The sequence below is a fragment of the Bos grunniens genome, chromosome 15, assembly GCF_055505025.1.
Source record: "Bos grunniens cultivar Pamir isolate PY7600 chromosome 15, Bosgru_T2T1.0, whole genome shotgun sequence".
Classification (NCBI taxonomy): Eukaryota; Metazoa; Chordata; class Mammalia; order Artiodactyla; family Bovidae; genus Bos; species Bos grunniens.
Window position 1 is genome coordinate 26,391,708 of NC_141179.1, and position 20,126 is coordinate 26,411,833.

Sequence of the window (20,126 nt, forward strand, 5' to 3'; positions counted from 1 at the left end):
TATTCTGGGAGGCAGCCACGGGTCAGATCTCAATGGCACCTCAAACAAGCAGTAGTGATGAGCTGGGGGTTGAGTGGGGATGGGATAGGAGGTTTGGTCAAGTTGGGATAAAAGGAGGATGAAGAGAAGGGCGTGTCTCTGAGGACCGAAGCTAGCAAGTTCTTGCTGCTAGAGTTAGATATTTTGTCCCAGGTTTTCACTACCCTTCCTCTAGATCCAATTTTTATAACAAACAAACATTTCCTGCCAACCTCCTAAAAATTTTAAACAGCAGCCAAGGCTGACTTCTATTCGGCACAATTACATAAGACCAAGCAGTGCACTGCTCTCATTTTTGGAGCTTTGTTTTAAGCTCCCTCATTAATCTTTCAGTCTTTTGCCATCTCTGCTTGACTATAACTGCCCTGAATTTATCCAAGCCTGCAGCATGCCAGGCTCACTGGTGTCTAAATCACCGGGAGCTGAATACACATGCTACTCATGGGACTCTACACTTCCATCAGAAAGAACCAATCACAGCTCAGGAGAGGTAAACCTCTTTTTAATTGTATTCTATGATACTAACAGGCATTCATTACACATGGACCTTAAAACAAGATTTGCTCTTGGCTGCTCATAATTGTATTTCTACAGCAGTTTAAACCGTTGGCACCTGCAGTTGCTAGCAGGCCTAAGCTAAGAATTTCTATTATCCCGGTTTCAAGGGTTACATTTAAAATAAAACTCAGAGGGGCAAAACATTACATACACACATATTTACACAAATTAAATACTATGCACAAGTCAATACCTTCTGCACACAAAACTACATTAAACTCAATTAGCCCTAAGCAAAACTACAGGAAGCAGGTTTTCTGTGAACCAACGTAGGAGCTGTTCTGTATAATGAAGAATATAAAAGCAGCGAGATTACAGACTTCTGCAGAATTGTCAATAAATACTTTTAAAAAATCATTACCAAGACTGATTTCTAAATTAATTAACGTAAATGAAATTAACATAAAACAGTCCAAGCTAAGGAATTTATACACAAATAACCTCCGACTTCTGGATTCTAAGAAAGAAGGGCTTTTGAAGTGTGTTTCTGTTGTCCGAGGTTTTTCAGGCTATTCCAAATACTGAGGCACAAAATAGTCCCCAGACTTGTCCTGGTTACTGTTTCCTACTTGATTATGACCAAAATTAAATTATACAAATATTTCACTAAATATCTTCTCAACCTTATAAATATTAATATGAACTCAATCTCCTATGTGCCCAGCATTTAAAAATCCATTTAAAAATCTTGGAAACTAATTTAAGATTTCCATCTAGAATACAAATCAGTACATCCTCTTCCTCGCTCTGTTTTGCTTGGCACCCATATCTGCACATTTAGTGCTGAATGTCAGTTGGTAGCACTTAAAGATGATGAATATTAAAAGCATGCTTCTGCCTGCTAGCATATTAGAGCCTAGCAACCAGTGAATTTGTCATAAGCTACGTTTTCGGTGAACAAACTACTGCCTTGAAAGCACCACAGTGTTCTGTTAATTGCCAAATTGTGAAGAAGCTACACCGAGGGTGAAATTTTACATCAGGTGAGAGCATTGCAGGAAACCAAAATCTTTTTAATTTTTAATCTTTGAAAACTTACCACCTTACAGCACCGCTTGGCTGTATTTTCTAAAGTATTTCCCTGAGGACTACATTTGAACAATGCACACTAACACCACCAACTGCTAAGAACTGAACAGCTGTTATGTGCTGGACACTGAGCATTTTACCTACATGTATATGTGCATGGTTTTGAGGTATACATGGTACCTTATCTACATGCCGTCTTCACATGTAAACTACCCTGTGCTGGGCTGTGTTCAGTCGCTTCAGTCACGCCCAACTCTTTGCAACCCTATGGACTGTAGCCCGCCAGACTCCTCTGTCCATAGGATTCTCCAGGCAAGAATACTGGAGTGGGTTGCCACACCCTCCTCCAGGGGATCTTCCTGACCCAGGGATGGAACTCTGCATCTCCTGCATTGCTGGTGGATTCTTTACCACTAAGCCACCACAGAAGCCCTATAAATTACCTTATTTGCATATAGTCATTGGAGAAGGCAATGGCACCCCACTCCAGTACTTTTGCCTAGAAAATCCCATGGACAGAGGAGCCTGGTAGGCTGCAGTCCATGGGGTCACTACAGTCGGACACGACTGAGCGACTTCACTTTCACTTTACACTTTCATGCATTGGAGAAGGAAATGGCAGCCCACTCCAGTGTTCCTGCCTGGAGAATCCCAGGGACGGGAAGCCTGGTGGGCTGCCGTCTATGGGGTCGCACAGAGTCGGACACGACTGAAGCAACTTAGCAGCAGCAGCATATATTCATGCTATCTTTACATATACATCACAATATGAAATTTCCTATGCCATAAGCTAAGCTACTGCTTTCCTTGGAGAGGTCAGATGACTTATTTGAGGTCATGAGCAAATGAAAGGTAGAGCAGAATTCCCCACCCGGGTCTAGCTCTCCAATCCCCTATATGTTACTATGCAGCCAATTTTCTGTCATATAAAACCTCCTGAAGGGCTGACACATGCTGGATACGCTTACTCTGTTGAGTCCTAAAGTTTAATGTCTATTTCTTTTACATTTGCATTAAGTAAGTCTTCTAGTATACAGATCTTTTTTTTCTGTAAGGATTCATTCATCCAGAAGACTGAACAAAAATGCAACTTTGATGGGACCACAGAAGATATTATTATTACTATTATTTTTTACTCAATTATAAGTGGATTGCTGAGATCACCTATTTAGCATATGGAAGAGCAGCTGGTTTACTCTCTCAAATCTCTGCACAATATACCTCTTCCATATACCCAACTCTGTGCCATATGATCCAGCACTCCCACTGCTGAGCATATACCCAGATAAAACTATAATTTGAAAAGATACATACTGACAGCAGCACCGTTTACAATAGCCAAGACCTGCAAACAACCTAAATGCCCATCGACAGATGAACGGATAAAGAGGATGTTCCAAGTATCCGGGGGAATACCACTCAGTCATCAAAAAGAATGAAATAATGCCATTTGTGGCAACGTGGGTGGACCCAGAGATTATCACACTGGGTTGGCCAAAAAGTTCATTTGAGTTTTCCTAGAAGTTCCAAAAAGCTCCAAATGAACTTTTTGGTCAACCCAATACTAAGAGAAGTAAGTCAGACAGAGAAAGACAAGTATCATATGATATCACTGATACACGAATCTAAAGTATGGCACAAATGAACATATTTATGAAACAGACAGACTCACAGACATAGTGAACAGACCTGCAGCTGCCAAGGGGGAGAGCAAGATCAGGAGTCTGGGATTAGCAGAGGCAAAGTATTACATACAGGATGGATACACAGCGAGGCCCTACGCTATAGCACAGGGAACTAGAGTCAACACCCCATGATAAACCGTAATGGAAAAGAATATGAAAAAGAATATATATATGTATATAACTTAGTCATTTTGCAGTCAGCATAAATACAACATTGTAAATCAGCTATACTTCAATCCATTTTTTAAAATATACCCAACTCTGTCAAGTTTCTGCAAATTGTATCTGTTCCATATATCAACAATATACCCAACTGCCTAGCTTGGAAGGAAGAAGTGTATGGTAATTGGGATTTGGCTATGTGACAGGAGCTGAAAAATAGGTGCTATTTCCTACCAGCCATGTGACCAAGCCCCAACATGAACATTTAACAAAGGAGGCAATTAATATCTAGTTTATAGATTACTGAGAAGGTTAAATGAAGTCATGCATATAGGATACCAGACACACAGCAAGGGCTCAATAAATGTTAGCTGTTGTCTTCCTTTGGGATACCAGATTTTATCAAATCATCTTTACTACTTTCCTTGGATGCTATATGGTTCTTTAATTTGTCTATTAAGAACTGTCTTACACTCAATAAGTATTTTTTCTAAATCAATTTTATGCTATCAGCTCTACAGCTCTCCAAATCATTCTAAATTATCCTTCTGTTTCTCTAGGCTTAGAGAGATTCAAATTCTTTTTCCAAATTACAGACTAAGATCTTCTTTTTGAGCCTTATTTTTCTAGTTGCTTAATCATTTCTGTTGACCTCTGATTTCCTACCAGATTGGCCAAATCTTTCTGATATGATGACATCCAGAACAATCTCAATTAACCTTTTGAGAGCCTAAAAATTAAGACTTATTTAAATTCTGATTTCTGCCTTCCCCAGCACTTACCAACATGTTCATCACTGCATGCTAATCTCCATATCTCCTCCATGTCTTACCTCAGGACAGATGTTTCGTCCAGATTTCAGAGTAAAAAAAAATTTTTCTCTCTCTTACAATGCAAGAGTAACAGAGCAATTACTTATAAAGTTGTTGTTTGTAGATGAAATTACATTTTCCAAGAATATAGTTAGTTAGTTTATATACGTCTTTGTGCATTTCTTTAACTAATACCATAGTAGTTGGATCACATACTTTTGAAATGAAAAGATGAAGGTTTAGGCACTAAATTCTGTTGTCTGCCTTGATCACACAAGTTGTATGAAAAGAATATTTAAAACTTTTAAGTGTCAAATTAATTATTCATGTATTATCTAAAAGTATATATGCATATTATATTTATATTTCAAAATTCGATCTCTCTTTGAAAATGAGATATAAAAGTGAGTCTGCTAATAAATAAAAGAAAGAAATATAAAACTATTCTGGTTTTCTATAACTATTCTGTTTTTCTATCCCTAGATGGGATTATCGTGTTCATTTGATTCTATTTTCTGTACTGAGTTTTATAGGCATCCTGTTTTTTTACTTAATTATAAAAACTTTTAATAAGTCTTAAAACATTATGTGGTCTTCACATTCAAAAAACTAAGATCATGGCATACGGTCCCATCACTTCATGGCAAATAGATGGGGAAACAATGGAAACAGTGAGACTTTATTTTCTTGGGCTCCAAAATCACTCCAGATGGTGACTGAAGCCATGAAATTAAAAGATGCTTGCTCCCTGGAAGAAAAGTTATGACCAACCTAGACAGCATATTAAAAAGCAGAGACATTACTTTGCCGACAAACTTCCGTCTAGTCAAAGCTATGGTTTTTCCAGTGGTCATGTATGGATGTCAGAGTTGGGCCATAAAGAAAGTTGAGCACCGAAGAATTGATGCTTTTGAACTGTGGTGTTGGAGAAGACTCTTGAGAGTTCCTTGGACTACAAGAAGATCAAACCAGTTAATCCTAAAGGAAATCAGTCCTGAATATTCATTGGAAGGACTGATGTTGAATCTGAAACTCCAATACTTTGGCCACCTGATGCGAAGAACTGACTCATTTGAAAAGATCCTAATGCTGGGAAAGACTGAAGGCAGGAGGAGAAAGGGACAACAGAGGATGAGATGGTTGGATGGCATCACCGACTCAATGGACATGAGTTTGAGCAAGCTCTGGGAGCTGGTGATGGACAGGGAGACCTGCCATGCTGCAGTCCATGAGATCGCAAAGAGTCAGACACGACTTAGCGACTGAACTGAACTGAAAACGTTATGTCTCTACTCTCAACATAACCTCAAAAGATCACACTAATCTTTTAATGGAAGACTCATAATTTAGCACTGTTATTTCCCTTACTGTCTACTAGCTTTCCACTTAAAAAAGAAAAAGTCATCAGAATATTCTTGTGTTGATCTGAAATTAGAAACTCCACCTGGAATGTAGGATCAATACCTAAGATCAAGGTAGATCTGAAAAATGTCCCTCCAATAATTATCATAGTTGATACATTGGCATTGCACTTTCTCAATACCCCTGCCATTTCTAGGATGGAGCTGTATCTTTCTGGCTTCTCTGTTGCATTCTGGGTGGTTTCATGAACTTTATTCTCCATCACTGACTGTGTTTTTCTTTTTTTAATTGGAGGATAGTGCTTTACAATGTTGTGTTAGTTTCTGCTGTACAACAACAAGAATCGGCTGTAAGTATACACATATCCCCTCCCTCTTAAGCATTCCTCCCCCCTCTCCAACCCACCCCTCCAGGTCATCGCAGAGCACCAAGCTGAGCTCCCTGTGCTGGCTGCGTTTTCCAAATGAAGTCTCCTTCTAATATTTAAAACGAAGATTTATTCTACCTATTATAGTTTTCGTTTCATTATACCCTTTCTAAAAATTCTAATTTACTAGATGCAACCTCTTTATGAATCTCATTGAATTTACACAGAAGAGCTTTTCTGACAGATTCTTGTTTCATAAAGCAAATCTGTTTCTGAAAGATTTTGCTGCAGATTCCTACAACCTCTTTGCTTTAGAGCTTTATTGCTTTTTGTTTTAATTAGTCATCTATAATATGTGCACTGCTTCTGTTTTTACATCATTAAGCTTGGTTTGTTGACCTTGGTCTTCAATGCTTACCCTATGTGAGGACTGCTTTAAAGCCCTTACCAATGACTGAGTTTCGTTAACGCATCTGACAATCTCTTCAATGATCACCTCGTACTAAGAGCTGAGCAAGCTGCAGGGGGTTCAACAAGAAAGGATCCACCGCCTCTCCAGCTTCCCTCCCAGCCCTTATGGAGCTTACCAACCCGGGAGATGAACAAAATGCACACTCCACGAAGGGAGACAAAGGGTGACGGGTGGAAGGTGTGGCGGGTGCCAATGCCGGAGGACCGAAGGTCACAGACAAGCCAGAAACTGGATGGGCCCAGAGGCCACCTGCAGTGAAGTCAATCTGCATTCCCTTCCCTAAACCCCACGGAAAAGCTAAGTAGAAGGAGCAGGTAGCTGATGTTCACCAGCTCAGCTAAAGCAATGAGCGGCGCTGGAGATGAGCAAAAGGGAAAACAGGCCGGTACAGGTAGAGAGGCAGAAAAGGACGGGAGTGCGGGTTGCGGGGGCAGTGGGGGTCAGGCCAGGATGGGGGTCACTGAAGAAGGGGCATCTCTTCCTCTGTTTTCAACCACAAGGAAGAAGCAAAATTCCTCCCGGAAACTAGAATGGGCTCCATGCTTGATTCTCACTGTGGTCACTTTGGGGGACGTTTTTTTGTTTCGTTTTCAGACAATTTCATGGGAATTTGAAAGGAAATAAGGAAGACGTTATTCACAGCACTTCCACTCACTCTGCCATATTCTTGGAAGTCAGTGGTTCAATCTCAAAAGAAACTTACTAACAACATGGTCCTTATTTCTGCACTGAAACAATGAGTGCTGTGGAGCAAAGATTTCCTGGCCCACCCAACCAAACAGAAGAGCATGCCCCACACTCAGACACACAATTCCTGCCTACAGCCCTGCGGGCGTATCTGTGAAGCTCGCCATCATAAGACTCACTTAATTTTAAATTAAATTAAGGGCCCAGTAGGTAAGCACATAGTTCGGGTTATTCCAACTAATGTCCTAAACTTACAATTTCAGTGATTCTCCATCCAATTGATGACTCCTGCTATAATAAAGAATTCATGAACCATGGAGCCGACTGACAAAAATAAAATAAATAAGTATCGCTCAGACTTCAGAAATAAGAAAAAGCATCTGCAAAGTCCCATTCCTAACTGGAAAAGGGTAAGTATCTGGGGGAGATTTTCACCTAGATTTTTATCCCATCTATACCTGTTGAGGAAAAACATGAGGATACAAAGGCTGATTTTCTAACAAAAACAAAGACCCTAAATTTTTGAGATATCAGTTGACACATACAATATATTTACGCACACACACACAATGATCAAATGAACTAAAATGAAATACAGATCTATTTTCTTCAGCACAGCTCTATCGTTCCCTTCTCCCTGAGTGTGTGTGCATGTGTTGCAAGCAAGGGGGGGATGTTGATAGATTCCTTTATTCACCATACATTTATTGATCCAATTGCCCCAGTTTTCGTGAGGTTTTCTAACAATGCCCCATTGCCAGAGAGTAGGAGGGGAAAAACAAACCAAAAAAAAGCAGGTGATAGGAAGGAATCTGAGCTGGAAATTCTCAAAGCACACTGTGTGAGAGGATACACAGCACAATCGTGCCAACCATCTGATTATTTCTGAGCTGGACACAGCTGAAGGGAGTAACCCGCCTTCTCTTGCCCCACGTCCACCCCACCACCTAAAAACAAAGAAGAAAGGATGAGGGCAGGGACAGGGAGGAGGAGAGAAAACTGCAAACTCAGGAGCAAAAGTGGGGGCGGGGTGTGGGCAGATGGAAGTAAGGAGGCTTTTTCCAAGAGGAGCCTAATGGAGTTTGAAATATTGAAAGTGGAGCTGGTCTATTAGGTGTGGCGTGTGTGTGCACACCTGAAGTGGACTGCAGATGAAGGTCACTTCAGCGGAGGCAGGAGAACTATGAGATCTGGGTATCAGCAGAATCATCAAAAGGAATGCTATACACACTTAGTGAGGAGCCTGCCTTAAAAATCACTGAAGAAACTGAGACTCTCTTGAAGCGATTGTGGTTCTGGAACTGCTACTGGGAAGGTGAGGGGCTGATGGAGAGTGGGGAGGTGTTTAAAATTGGATTGGTATGATATTACATATAGTCGATGCAGTGTCAATATCCACATCTAAGAATATGCATGTGTGCTCAGTCGCTTCCGTCGTGTCCGACTCTTTGAGACCTATGGACTGTAGCCCACCAGGCTCCTCTGTCCATGGGGTTCTCCAGGCAAGAATACTGGAGCGGGCTGCCATTTCCTCCTCCAGAGGATCTTCCCAACCCAGGGATCAAACCCGTATCTTTGGCATCTCCTGCATTGCAGGCAGGTACTTTACCCACTGAGCCACCTGGGAGTCCTGTCAACACAGCCTTGGCTTGATGTCTCCACTGACGTGAAGGCAGATTACAGGGATATCAGATTTATGGAAATTTTACTAACGCATATATATGGAATTAATAAAGATGGTAACGATGACCCTATATGCAAGATAGCAAAAGAGACACAGATGTAAAGAACACTCTTTTGGACTCTGTGGGAGAAGGCGAGGGTGGGATGATTTGAGAGGGTATCGTTGAAACGTGTATATTACTATATGTGAAGCGGGTCACTGGTCCAGGTTTGATGCATAAGACAGGGTGCTCAGGTCTGGTGCACTGGGATGACCCAGAGGGATGGGATGGGGAGGGAGGTGGGAGGAGGGTTCAGGAAGGGGAACATGTGTACACCCATGGCTGATTCAAGTTGATGTATGGCAAAAACCACTACAATATTGTAAAGTAATTAGCCTCCAATTAAAATAAATTAATTAATTTTTTTAAAAGTAATCTGGTAGTAAATAAAGAGAGTCAAGAAGAATCTTTAATTCCTATGTCTCTACTCGGGACTAGAGGGAAAAAATGAAATTATGGTCCTCTTGGATTTCCCGGGGGCTTCCCTGGAATGTCACTGGCCGGTATCTTCTCACAGTTCTGTCCCTGGCACCTTTCCCTGCTTCGCCTACACACTCAAAGCAGTGTCAACCTCACCTCACCAGTCCCAGCCCAGCACTCGAAATTGATCGCTCATCTTTCTCTCTGGCTGTCCATCAGTTCTTCAAATCAGCATGATTAAAACTAAGTTTATAACCCTCCTGCTCTCCCCTTATCAACCCTGCTTGTGTTTACTTCATCAAGACAGAAAGTCATCCTCAAAAACTTTTGCCTCCCCCTTACACTCCCCATCCCTACAAAACCAGTAAGCGAAAGTCACTCAGTCATGTTTGGATTCTCCAGGCCAGAATACTGACATGTAGCCATTTCCTTCTCCAGGGGATCTTCCCAATTCAGGGATCGAACTCAGGTCTCCCTACAAAACCAATGGGTAAATAAATCCCAAGGATTTCAATGACTTTGAAAATTTATCATGTTTTCAAATCTGACTACCACAAACTTAGGGTCAATCATCTTTTCTCACCTGATCTTCTAAATGACCTTCTAGCCAGCTTTTCACTCTTCAGAAACATCCTCTACACCCTCAACAGGGCATTCTCTCTAAACAATGATCTGATCAGATCATTTTCACACTTAAAACTTCCAATGGCTCCCCACGCCTACAGGAGGAAACTCAAATCTACCGAAGCTCCCAGTCATGTTCTCCTTTAAGGGGAGAGAGAGAAAAAGAGAGAGAATTCCTGCCACGTCTCCCTCAGAACCGTTGGGAGAATCAAATAAAAATGTATGTAGAAGCACTTTCAAGGCTATAAAACATTATCCAGTGGTTCTTAGCCTTCTATGGGGTCACAATCCCTTGGATGAGTCTGATAGAAGCTCTGGGGTTTTCTCCAAAACATAAATATCACCATCTACCTGCATGTACAACTTGGCATCCAGTTTCAGGGCATCTGTGGATGTTCAAAGACAATCCCGATTAAGAATTTACTTAGGTATTTATTATCTTCACGTTGGTACCCAGAATTAGAGTCAGCAGCATCTCGATGGCATTTCCAGCCTCATAAACAAGCAAGTGGCTCTCCTGTGGGCAGTCTGATTATTCACGCAGATGTCTAAAATATTCATCAGCAGGGTCAGTGCGTACATAGTGAATAGAGGCAGAAAATTAGTACAGTAGTTAGAGGGTAGGGCTCACAGTCATTTCATCGGAGTGCAGCTGTCCCTAAACACACAACCGTTTGAAAAGAACAGGTTATTTTGAAAACAATCAGCTGAATTGAGTCCAAAAAAAAAGTGGCCAGTGGGCCTTCCTCTAACTAAATGAAAATGAAGCGAGGTTCCTTCCATTTCACGTAGCTCATCGATGCAAAAACAGGCACACTGAAGCTATTCCATAGCATAAATGTTCATTATTCATGAGCCGGTTTCTTGCAGCTGCATCTTCCGCAATGTGGTTTTGACTCTATCTGTCTGTATGTCCTGCAGCATGTCTGTGCATATTTCCACGGTATATTTTAGTCCTCAGAAACCAGAAGGCAAGGAACAATGCCTACACTGCATGTCTGTCCAGGACTCATCACCTGGAGCTGCCAGGACGTATCCAACGGCAGCAACTCCAAATTTCACAAGTGTGGGCCTAAATTCCTCATCACAAAAAATTGGTCACATCCTCCTTCAGAAGACTGTGGTCATCAAAGTTGTGTTATTGACCAAGGACTTAATCTTAAATCAATCACAGATGACGATGCCACCAAAATGAAATACCGCCCAATCAGTAAATTTCAAACAGTAGATAACATGTTTCATAGCCTATAACACCATATATGAGGCAGCTCCTATACACTATGAAATATACCTACTGAATACAGAAACTAAGTATGTTCTTATTTAAGACTGGCCTAAAACCAATGTTGCTGCTGCTGCTGCTGCTAAGTCACTTCAGTCGTGTCCGACTCTGTGTGACCCCATGGACGGCAGCCCACCAGGCTCCCCCATCCCTGGGATTCTCCAGGCAAGAACACTGGATAACCATTTAATTACCTGTTCTTTGCTTGACTTCTGAAAATTAATATTTTGGGCACATATATCTCCAGACATGTCCCAGCAAAATATGAACTCTTGGTTTTTTTTTTATTTTTCTCTTGATTAATTTCCAAGAAGCAGTCATTCAAAAACGTTAAAAGAGCCTTACTGCCGAGTGCTTTTAAAAGCCTGCATTTCCCTATTTTGTCACGAGATGGCGATATCATGCATTAGTAAATGGTAAAAATCATTAAGTCTTAATTTCTCTTTAGAAATGGGGTTCTCAAACTTCAGGATGTCAGGGCCCTTCAAAACTCTTCAAAATCATTGAGGACCCCAAAGAGTCCTGTTTATGTAGGTGTGTGCTCAGCTGTTTCAGTCGTGGCTGACTTGGTGCGACCCTATGGACTGCAGCCTGCCAGGCTCCTCTGTCCATGGAATTCTCCAAGGCAAGAATACTGGAGTGGGCTGCCATGCCCTTCTCCAGGGGATCTTCTCAACCCAGGGATCGAACCCATGATGTCTCCTGCGTCTTCTGCATCGCAGGAGAATTACTGCTGAGCCACCTGGGAAGCCCTTATGTGGGTTATATCTATCAATTTTACCACATTATTTAAAACCAAAAGTTTACCTATTTCTATTAATGAAATTACTGCTACTGCTACTGCTAAGTCACTTCAGTCGTGTCCGACTCTATATGACCCCATAGACGGCAGCCCACCAGGCTCCCCCGTCCCTGAGATTCTCCAGGCAAGAACACTGGAGTGGGTTGCCATTTCCTTCTCCAATGCATGAGAGTGAAAGTGAAAGTGAAGTCACTCAGTCGTGTCCAACTCTTCTCGACCCCATGGACTGCAGCCTACCAGGCTCCCCCGTCCCTGAGATTCTCCAGGCAAGAACACTGGAGTGGGTTGCCATTTCCTTCTCCAATGCATGAGAGTGAAAAGTGAAAGTGAAGTCACTCAGTCGTGTCCAACTCTTCTCGACCCCATGGACTGCAGCCTACCAGGCTCCTCCGTCCATGGGATTTTCCAGGCAAGAGTACTGGAGTGGGTAGCCATTGCCTTAAATACCAATAAATCCATTACATGCTAACATAAATAATATATTTTTTGTGTGTGAAAATAACTATATTGTCCAAAGCAAAAAGAATATGGAGAGATTTTTGCAAATCTCTTTAATGTATGCCTAGCATAAGAGACCTGGATTCTTACATCTGCCTCTTTATTCAATCTGTTGTGATTGAATTCAATCTGTTTTGATTGAAGTAAATGAAGAAAACTCAACCTCATGCAGATATGTAGATGAAAAGGGAAAATATTTTAATAGTCTTTTCAGATAATTCTGAATATTCTTCTTTGATACTATGCCAAAACTCAACAAGGGGTAGTTGCTTAACGCTCAGTTAGAATGTAGAATCAGAAACCCTATCGTAAGAACTTTCCTGTGCTGCTACATTAAAATCCATTGGTCTATCTCGCATTTTGAATGGATCTTCTACCCATGCTTAGGTTTTCTTGGCATCATGCATTGGCCCTTTGAGAAATACTAGTTCACTAAGTTACATGGATCTTCCAAACGTTGACATATTTCATTATTATTTTAAAAAATTACATACATTTATCACCACCAAGCTTATCAGAAAAGTCTTTAAGTACTGGAAAGCTGTCAAATTCACAGTCAGATTCAAGTTTTCTAAAATTCTTGTTTTCATTCGAAAGCTTGAATTTTACTACAGACAACAAACACTGGCCGTTGTTTCCCTTAAAATGACAGGTTCACTTGACTTTCAAGGAAATACCATGTGTGACACCCAATTTTGAATACCCGTGGTTTGTTAATTGTTCCTTTGAGTAAAACGGCGCTCCGTGAAACATTCAGCTAGTTCAGCTTGTAACTCAATCTCAGGAATATTCTTCCTTAGACGAGCATCATACTGACAGAGGCAGAAGTACTTCATCTGTACCTGCCCTTTCATCACATGGACTATTAAAAAGATGTATACTCAAGGTCAGGATTTGATAAGAAGTTCTATTGCTTCACCAGGACATTCTTTTTTACTCAGAGTGGAATGTATAGAGGTGAAGAATATAATGACTTCTAGGGTACTTTGGTTGCCACTGACTTCATTCTGGTTAAGGTGCCAGTAATTTTACCCACCACAGCTTTTGTGCCATCAGTGTAAATATCAACAAGTCAAAAAGGACAAATGATATCTTTGCACTGTAAGAATAGTTTCTATCTTATGGATCCCCAAAAGGATCTCAGAGATTCCCAGGTATCCATGGGTCACATTTTGAAAACCACACTTGAGTTTATAAAAGATATAAAACATAGATTCAATATGTGCTATGTCATGTGCTAAGTCCATTTAGTCGTGTCTGACTGTGTGTGACCCCGTGGACTGTAGCCCGCCAGACTCCTCTATCCATGGGATTCTCCAGGCAAGAACACTGGAGTGAGTTGCCATGCCCTCCTCCAGGGGATGTTCCAAACCCAGGGATCGAATCTGCATCTCCTGCATTGGCAGGTGCATTCTTTACCACTAGTGCCACCTGGGAAGCCTCCTATTACATATATAATATATATATATTCAAATATATTATTCTAGTCCATCCTAAATACTTTGTGAAATACGTAGGTTAAGTATCTTGACCATCCTCATTTTATAGAAGGTGAGACTCAAGTTTATGAAATCTTTAAAAAAGCTTAAAAACGGCTCAGAGGAAATTTAACTTAGGGTTTTGTTCAGTCTGTATTCTTTTCATTTTATTACACTGCATAGAAAATTAAAGTGGACTTATGATGATATTTAAAAACAAACTGAGTGACAAATCTAGGGAGAAATAAGAAGGAAGAATTCACAGTACAGAAAAATCTCTCTATTACAAAAACACTTGGTAAAGGGAAACTCGTATTTAATTTTATCCTTAACTCTTCCATCACACCTGCTCTTTTGATGCCTACTCTTCTTAAAAAGTTAAAATATTTTAATTGGGACCAAAACATGAACTTAGTAAAATATCAAATTTAAGTCCTTTCCTGAAGTGTTTGTTCACAACTTAGTTCTTTTAAAAGCATTACTGTATCTCATAGCCGTAACTGGAAGCATTTATCATTTCACAGCAGTAAGGCTAAAAAGTAAGTGTATACCAGGAGTGTCGTTCCAACTTTTTCTTAAGAAGTGGAACACTAAATAGTTAACACTTTACATGGCATCTCAATATGGGGGGGAAAAATGAATCACAGTTATTCTCTCTGGTGGAAACATACTGTGTTGCTGTTATTAGAAGGTACCCTTAATTAAGTACTCACCATATATGTTTGAATTTGTAAGAGGTTTACATATATTATCCACCTCATTTAATCTTTACATTTCAGAGTTGCCACTTTCCTTTAATATTACCACCATTTTACAGATGAGGCAATTGAGGTTCAGAGAATTAACTGTTTTCTAATGCAAGTGGCTAGTAGCCAGGCTGAATTTAAAACCAGTCTAAGAACATGGAAGCAACCTAGATGTCTTCTGACAGATGAATAGATGAAGCAGCTGTGGTTTATATACACAATGGAATATTACTCAGCCATAAAAAGGAACACATTTGTGTCAATTCTAATGAGGTGGATGAACCTAGAGCTATTATACAGAGTGAAATAAGTCAGAAAGAGAAAAACAAGTATTGCGTATCAACGCATATATATGGAATCTATAAAGACGGTGCCCATGAGCCTATCTGCAGGGTAGCAGTGGAGATGCAGACACAGAGAAGAGACTTGTGGAGGGTGGACGGAGGAGCCGGGGAGGGTGGGAGCAGTTGAGACAGGAGCACTGAAACATGTACATCATGCAAAAACAGATAGCTAGCGGAAGTCTGCTGTATGATGCCAGGAGCTCAAATCCGATGCTCTGTGATGCTCGCTGACAACCTAGAGGGGTGGGGTGGGGTAGGAGGCGGGAAGGAGGTTCAAGAGGGAGGGGACATATGTATAGCTATGGCTGATTCACGTTGATATATGGCAGAAGCCAGCACAATACTGTAAAGCAATTATCTTCCAATTAAAAATAAATAATTAACAAAAATAAATAAATAAACCCAGCCTATCTAAGCGTGACTGACTCCAAAGATGAACCTATTAGTTCCTGCCTCTGTTCAGGGGTTCCTGGGCCAGCAGCTCTCATGGGTACCTGTGAATAGATCCCTGATGCTCTCCAGTGAGCTAGCTTCCTATGGAGATGTAGTTGGTGGAATCAGTGCTAAATACATGTGTTAATTTGATGTTCTATAGACATTGTCTCATAATCAACACAAATTTCATTCCACATACTGTATATTTACACAGCTTACCAACTTGCTATTCAATTATTCCTCGATATAAACTCTCTTTTCCAGTTAAAACTAGGTGGCTCGTGATGTCTTCAGTCACACCACAGTCTTCCTCTACCATTCAGTCTGCACCCCTTGATTTTGCCTGTTGAAATCCTGCCTTTTATACCTCTGTGAAGTCTTCCCCAAGACAGGATGTAGGTATTCTGTCTCCTTACTATCTACCCCCTCACTCTGTATCTTTTCTTTTTTTTTATTTATTTGGCTGCATCGGGTCTTAGTCTTGGCATGCAGGATCCTCGTTGCATCGTGCAGAAACTTTTGCTGAGGCACACAGACTCTCTAGCTGTGGCACACGGGCTTAGTAGCAACTTCATGGCATGTGGGATCATAGTTGCCGGACCAGGGATCAAACTCGCATCCCCTGCCTTGCAAGGTGGATTCTTAACCGCCAGACCACCAGGGAAGTCTGTCTTTATCTTTCTTAATGCTACTTAACCTTCCATATGCACTTGCTGTATCTCTGCAGTGAAGCTGTAATTGTTTTTGCCCTCTTTGTATTTCCTACAACTTCTATCACAACAGTATATATAAACTAGAGGCCTGCAAATGTTGTTGAATTAATACTCTATGGAGTTGTGATAAAGATTTATTAAAAATCCATTTCTTAAGGAACTTGTATTAGATAAACATGTTTTAAGAGGGTCACACTGGTACTTCTAGTAATAAATCACTTCCAAGATAACCAGAGAAAAGCAACTACCATTACCGAACTAAGACTGAATTTGTAAGACTTGCCTCCAAGAGATTAGTTGGGAATAAGCACAAAGCTGGTGACATACTGACTGGTCCTAAGTGGACTATAATTATTTTGGGATATAAAATACTAGTCTGGAAGCTTGGTTCTCCTAAAGCAGGGAATGACTGAATTAGGAGAAAGCTCACAGTTCTATGAGTTTCCCTGGTGGCTCAGATGGTAAAGAATCTGTCTGCAAGGCAGGAGACCTGGGTTTGATCCCTGGGTCAGGAAGATCCCCTGGAGAAGAGAATGGCTACCCACTCCAGTATTCTTGCCTGGTGAATTCCATGGACAGAGGAGCCTGGGGGGCTACAGTCCATGGGGTCACAAAGAGTTGGATATGACTGAGCAACTAACACTTCCACACTTCTATATATACTAGAGGAAGAAGGAGGAAGAGAATACCATCATCCTCATTCTTATCGTCACCACCATCACGGCTAACATATTCTAGTGCTACTCTTAGCCGGACACTATTCTAAGCACCTGACATGTTCACTCACTTAATACTCACAAAACTCTGAGAATTTGTAATTGGATTTTATAGATGAGAAAACTAAGTCACACTCAAAAAAATATACAAGTGCCTAAGGTTACACAGCTATTAAGTAGTAGAGCTGGGATGCAATAAATTCTCTTAAATGGTCAAAATATTTGTCCAGTACTAAATTACCTAGGGTTTTTGTCTCAAATTTTAGAGAAATTATCATTTGGAGAAAGATTTAAAGGACTACTAATATCTAGAGCACACACCAGTGCACTCTCCCCATAACCTTGACGTTGCTGTCTTTTGAAGAATATTAGAAATCCGTGAACCCAACATGGCTTTCAAGTATGATAATCACTTAAGCCCTCTGAAGGCTCCTGGTGACCCATGGCAGATGCCCACACACAGAAGCCACACTGTGCAGGAAGCACTGTCTCTGCCTGCTGCCATAATTGGTCACAGCATCCCTACTCTGGTCTCTGCCACGGCTCAACTCTCCTTAAATACTGGGCAATTACATCTCACTCTGTGTTCTCTCCAAATATCCAGATTCCTCAGTCCTTCCTGGCATAGAGCTGTTAAGGAAGGGGAAGAAGACTGCAAGTCCTCTACATTTTATGAGATCCGATACCTTGGTATTAAAGAGGTTTGTTCCATCTTTTTTACCATTTAATGATGTAATTTAAAAAGCAAACACATCTAAGTTTCATGGAGCTTTGGTCACATCTGCTGTATAGAAGCTGCCCTTATCTTTTGCCTCTTCACTCATTTTACTTAGTTCAGAATTTAGTTTTCATTTTTAAGTTCTCCATTCAATGATTAATGACCATACAAATAGATACCTAATATCAGAATATAGGGAATGCCGAAGAGAGTATTAGCTCCAAAATTAATTACCAGTTGGGGAACTTTAGTTTTGCCAAATCTCTTAACCATCAAATAAGAGAACAAATTTCCTTTCAATCTACAACATAGAATAAGAGCATCAAAGCTTTTACCAGAGAGTTTAGGCATGAACCCTCTTCAATCTCCATTTCATAAGCCCAGCTGAGATTCATAATGTTTTAGCTGAAAAGAGGTAGAGGAAAAACGTATTGATCTCTCTAGGTATTCTAAATTTTGTCTGTTTTGCCAATAAGATCACCAAATTACCTGGGATCAAATTTAAAGTAAGTTTATTTTACAAAATAAATTTATTTGACATGTGAGCTTCACTACCCTAATGACAGCATCTGAATTATAAGGATAGGATTCCAAATTGCCCAGCGTGCATACTGAACCCTGGCTGACTTCATACATGGTTATTTCCGAGTCCACTCTGATCATGTCTTTCTCCCTCAATGACTGAAAGGTTGTTTTGAGAATGCTGCTAAGTCGCTTCAGTCTGACTCTGTGGGACCCCAGAGATGGCAGCCCACCACGCTCCCCCGTCCCTGGGATTCTCCAGGCAAGAACACTGGAGTGGGTTGCCATTTCTTTCTCCAATGCATGAAAGTGAAAGGTGAAAGTGAAGTCTCTCAGTCGTGTCCGACTCTTCGCGACCCCATGGACTGCAGCCTACCAGCCTCCTCCGTCCATGGGATTTTCTAGGCAAGTTTTGAGAATAGTGACTACTTAAAGAGATTCCTATCTAACATACCTAAGTGGTTTATTAAATAAAAAGAAAGCGAAAGTAACATGTAGCTTTATGGCTGCATTTTTGCTTTTATGGCATTTGGGTCACAACTACAATTATCTTAGTTGTATCTTTGGCTGCAAATGCAAGCTCTATTGTTCCTGTGAGGAGATACAAAACCCTTTAGGACAATTTCTTTTATGATGTGTCTTTCTAGGAACTCTCTGACAAACAGCTAGAATTGGCTATACTGAAAAGAGTTTTAAATAATGAGGCTTATGCAGTAGCCAAAATGTACTAGAATTTTAGGGTGGAGCTGCAGAAAGAAAAAAAAAAAGTCAGAGCATAATCCATGTGAGATAATGAGATGTATTTAAAATCAGATTTCCCATAGTCTAAGAGTTACAAAACAAAATAAACTTTCAATCCATGCAGATGGAAGAAAATACTGGTATGAAGTCCTAAAAGGAAATATATTTCGAAAATAACATGAAGAGGAGCTCCCGTACGTAGTTAAGAACTGGTGACATATCCTACCTGAAAAAAAATTAAATTCATACTCACTCAAATAGAAAAAGGAAATGCCCAAAGTTACTAGCTCTCAGACTGATGGACAGGTCTGCATATTCTAAACTACTTTTCTAGGTTTACATCCTCCTAAGTCAGAAATGTAATCTGTTTACTCATTCAACATTTCTTGAGTATTTTCTGTGGCCAGGCACTGGGTATATTTTAGTGAGCTGAACGGGCTTATATTCTGATCAATTTAAATAGCCTCCTGCTGGGCTATAACAAAGCAAAAATAAATAAAAGTGAGTAAACAATCAGTAATGACTACTAACTAGTTCAATTAACAAGATTTGAAACCCTTAAATAGGATATTTATTCCACCTGCTGAAAATTTAGACTTAAGTAGAACAGAAAATAAGCCACTAGATAACCTCTGTATAAACAAAGCTCTCCATGGAGGAATGTGAGAACTAGAAAATTCTTTGTTTTGCAGTTTCAGTTTAAGTAAGATAAGAAAGTTTACAAAGAAGCAGTGTGTTTTGCTCAGTAGATAAAACATTAATCTAACTGTTGGCCTAGAAATAACATATAAAACTATAAATTTGTCACATGAAAGCTTTAAGGAAACAAGCAGCTCACAACATTGGTTATTGGTGGATTCGGTTAGACTGTGGATTTACCAGTATGTGGCAGAGAATTTTATGAGGATCCTTTTTTCACTGTTTTGAACAGAAATTAAGTAGCAGAACTTCTCCTTTACCTTCTGGAATTTAAGTCTAACGCATGCTGAAATGACTGTCAGCTCTTATACATGTAGCTCAAGTCTCACAGCAATGCAAAATTACCCATACAAATATGGTGCAATGGGCTGCACATGATTATACACACTGGATCAGAAAACAATTTACTTCTTGCTTGTCAACACAAAAGCTTTAGCATCTAATCTGAAATTTTATGAATTCATAAAAAAACACACACCTGATATAGAAGA

The 20,126-nt window shown here is 40.3% G+C and overlaps 1 protein-coding gene across 12 annotated transcripts in view; it reads right to left on the minus strand.

The window, feature by feature from the left end:
• Nucleotides 1-20,126, minus strand: part of CADM1 (cell adhesion molecule 1) — a 353,033-nt gene that overhangs the window by 162,468 nt on the left and 170,439 nt on the right. Inside the window, exon 1 of one of the 12 annotated variants that reach the window (XM_086339342.1) lies at nucleotides 1-20,126. This exon is cut by the window's left edge and continues 13,044 nt beyond it; it is cut by the window's right edge and continues 62,816 nt beyond it. The exons of the other annotated variants lie outside the window; for them this stretch is intronic. The gene's annotated coding sequence lies outside the window, so the exon portion shown is untranslated. 12 annotated transcript variants of the gene reach the window in all.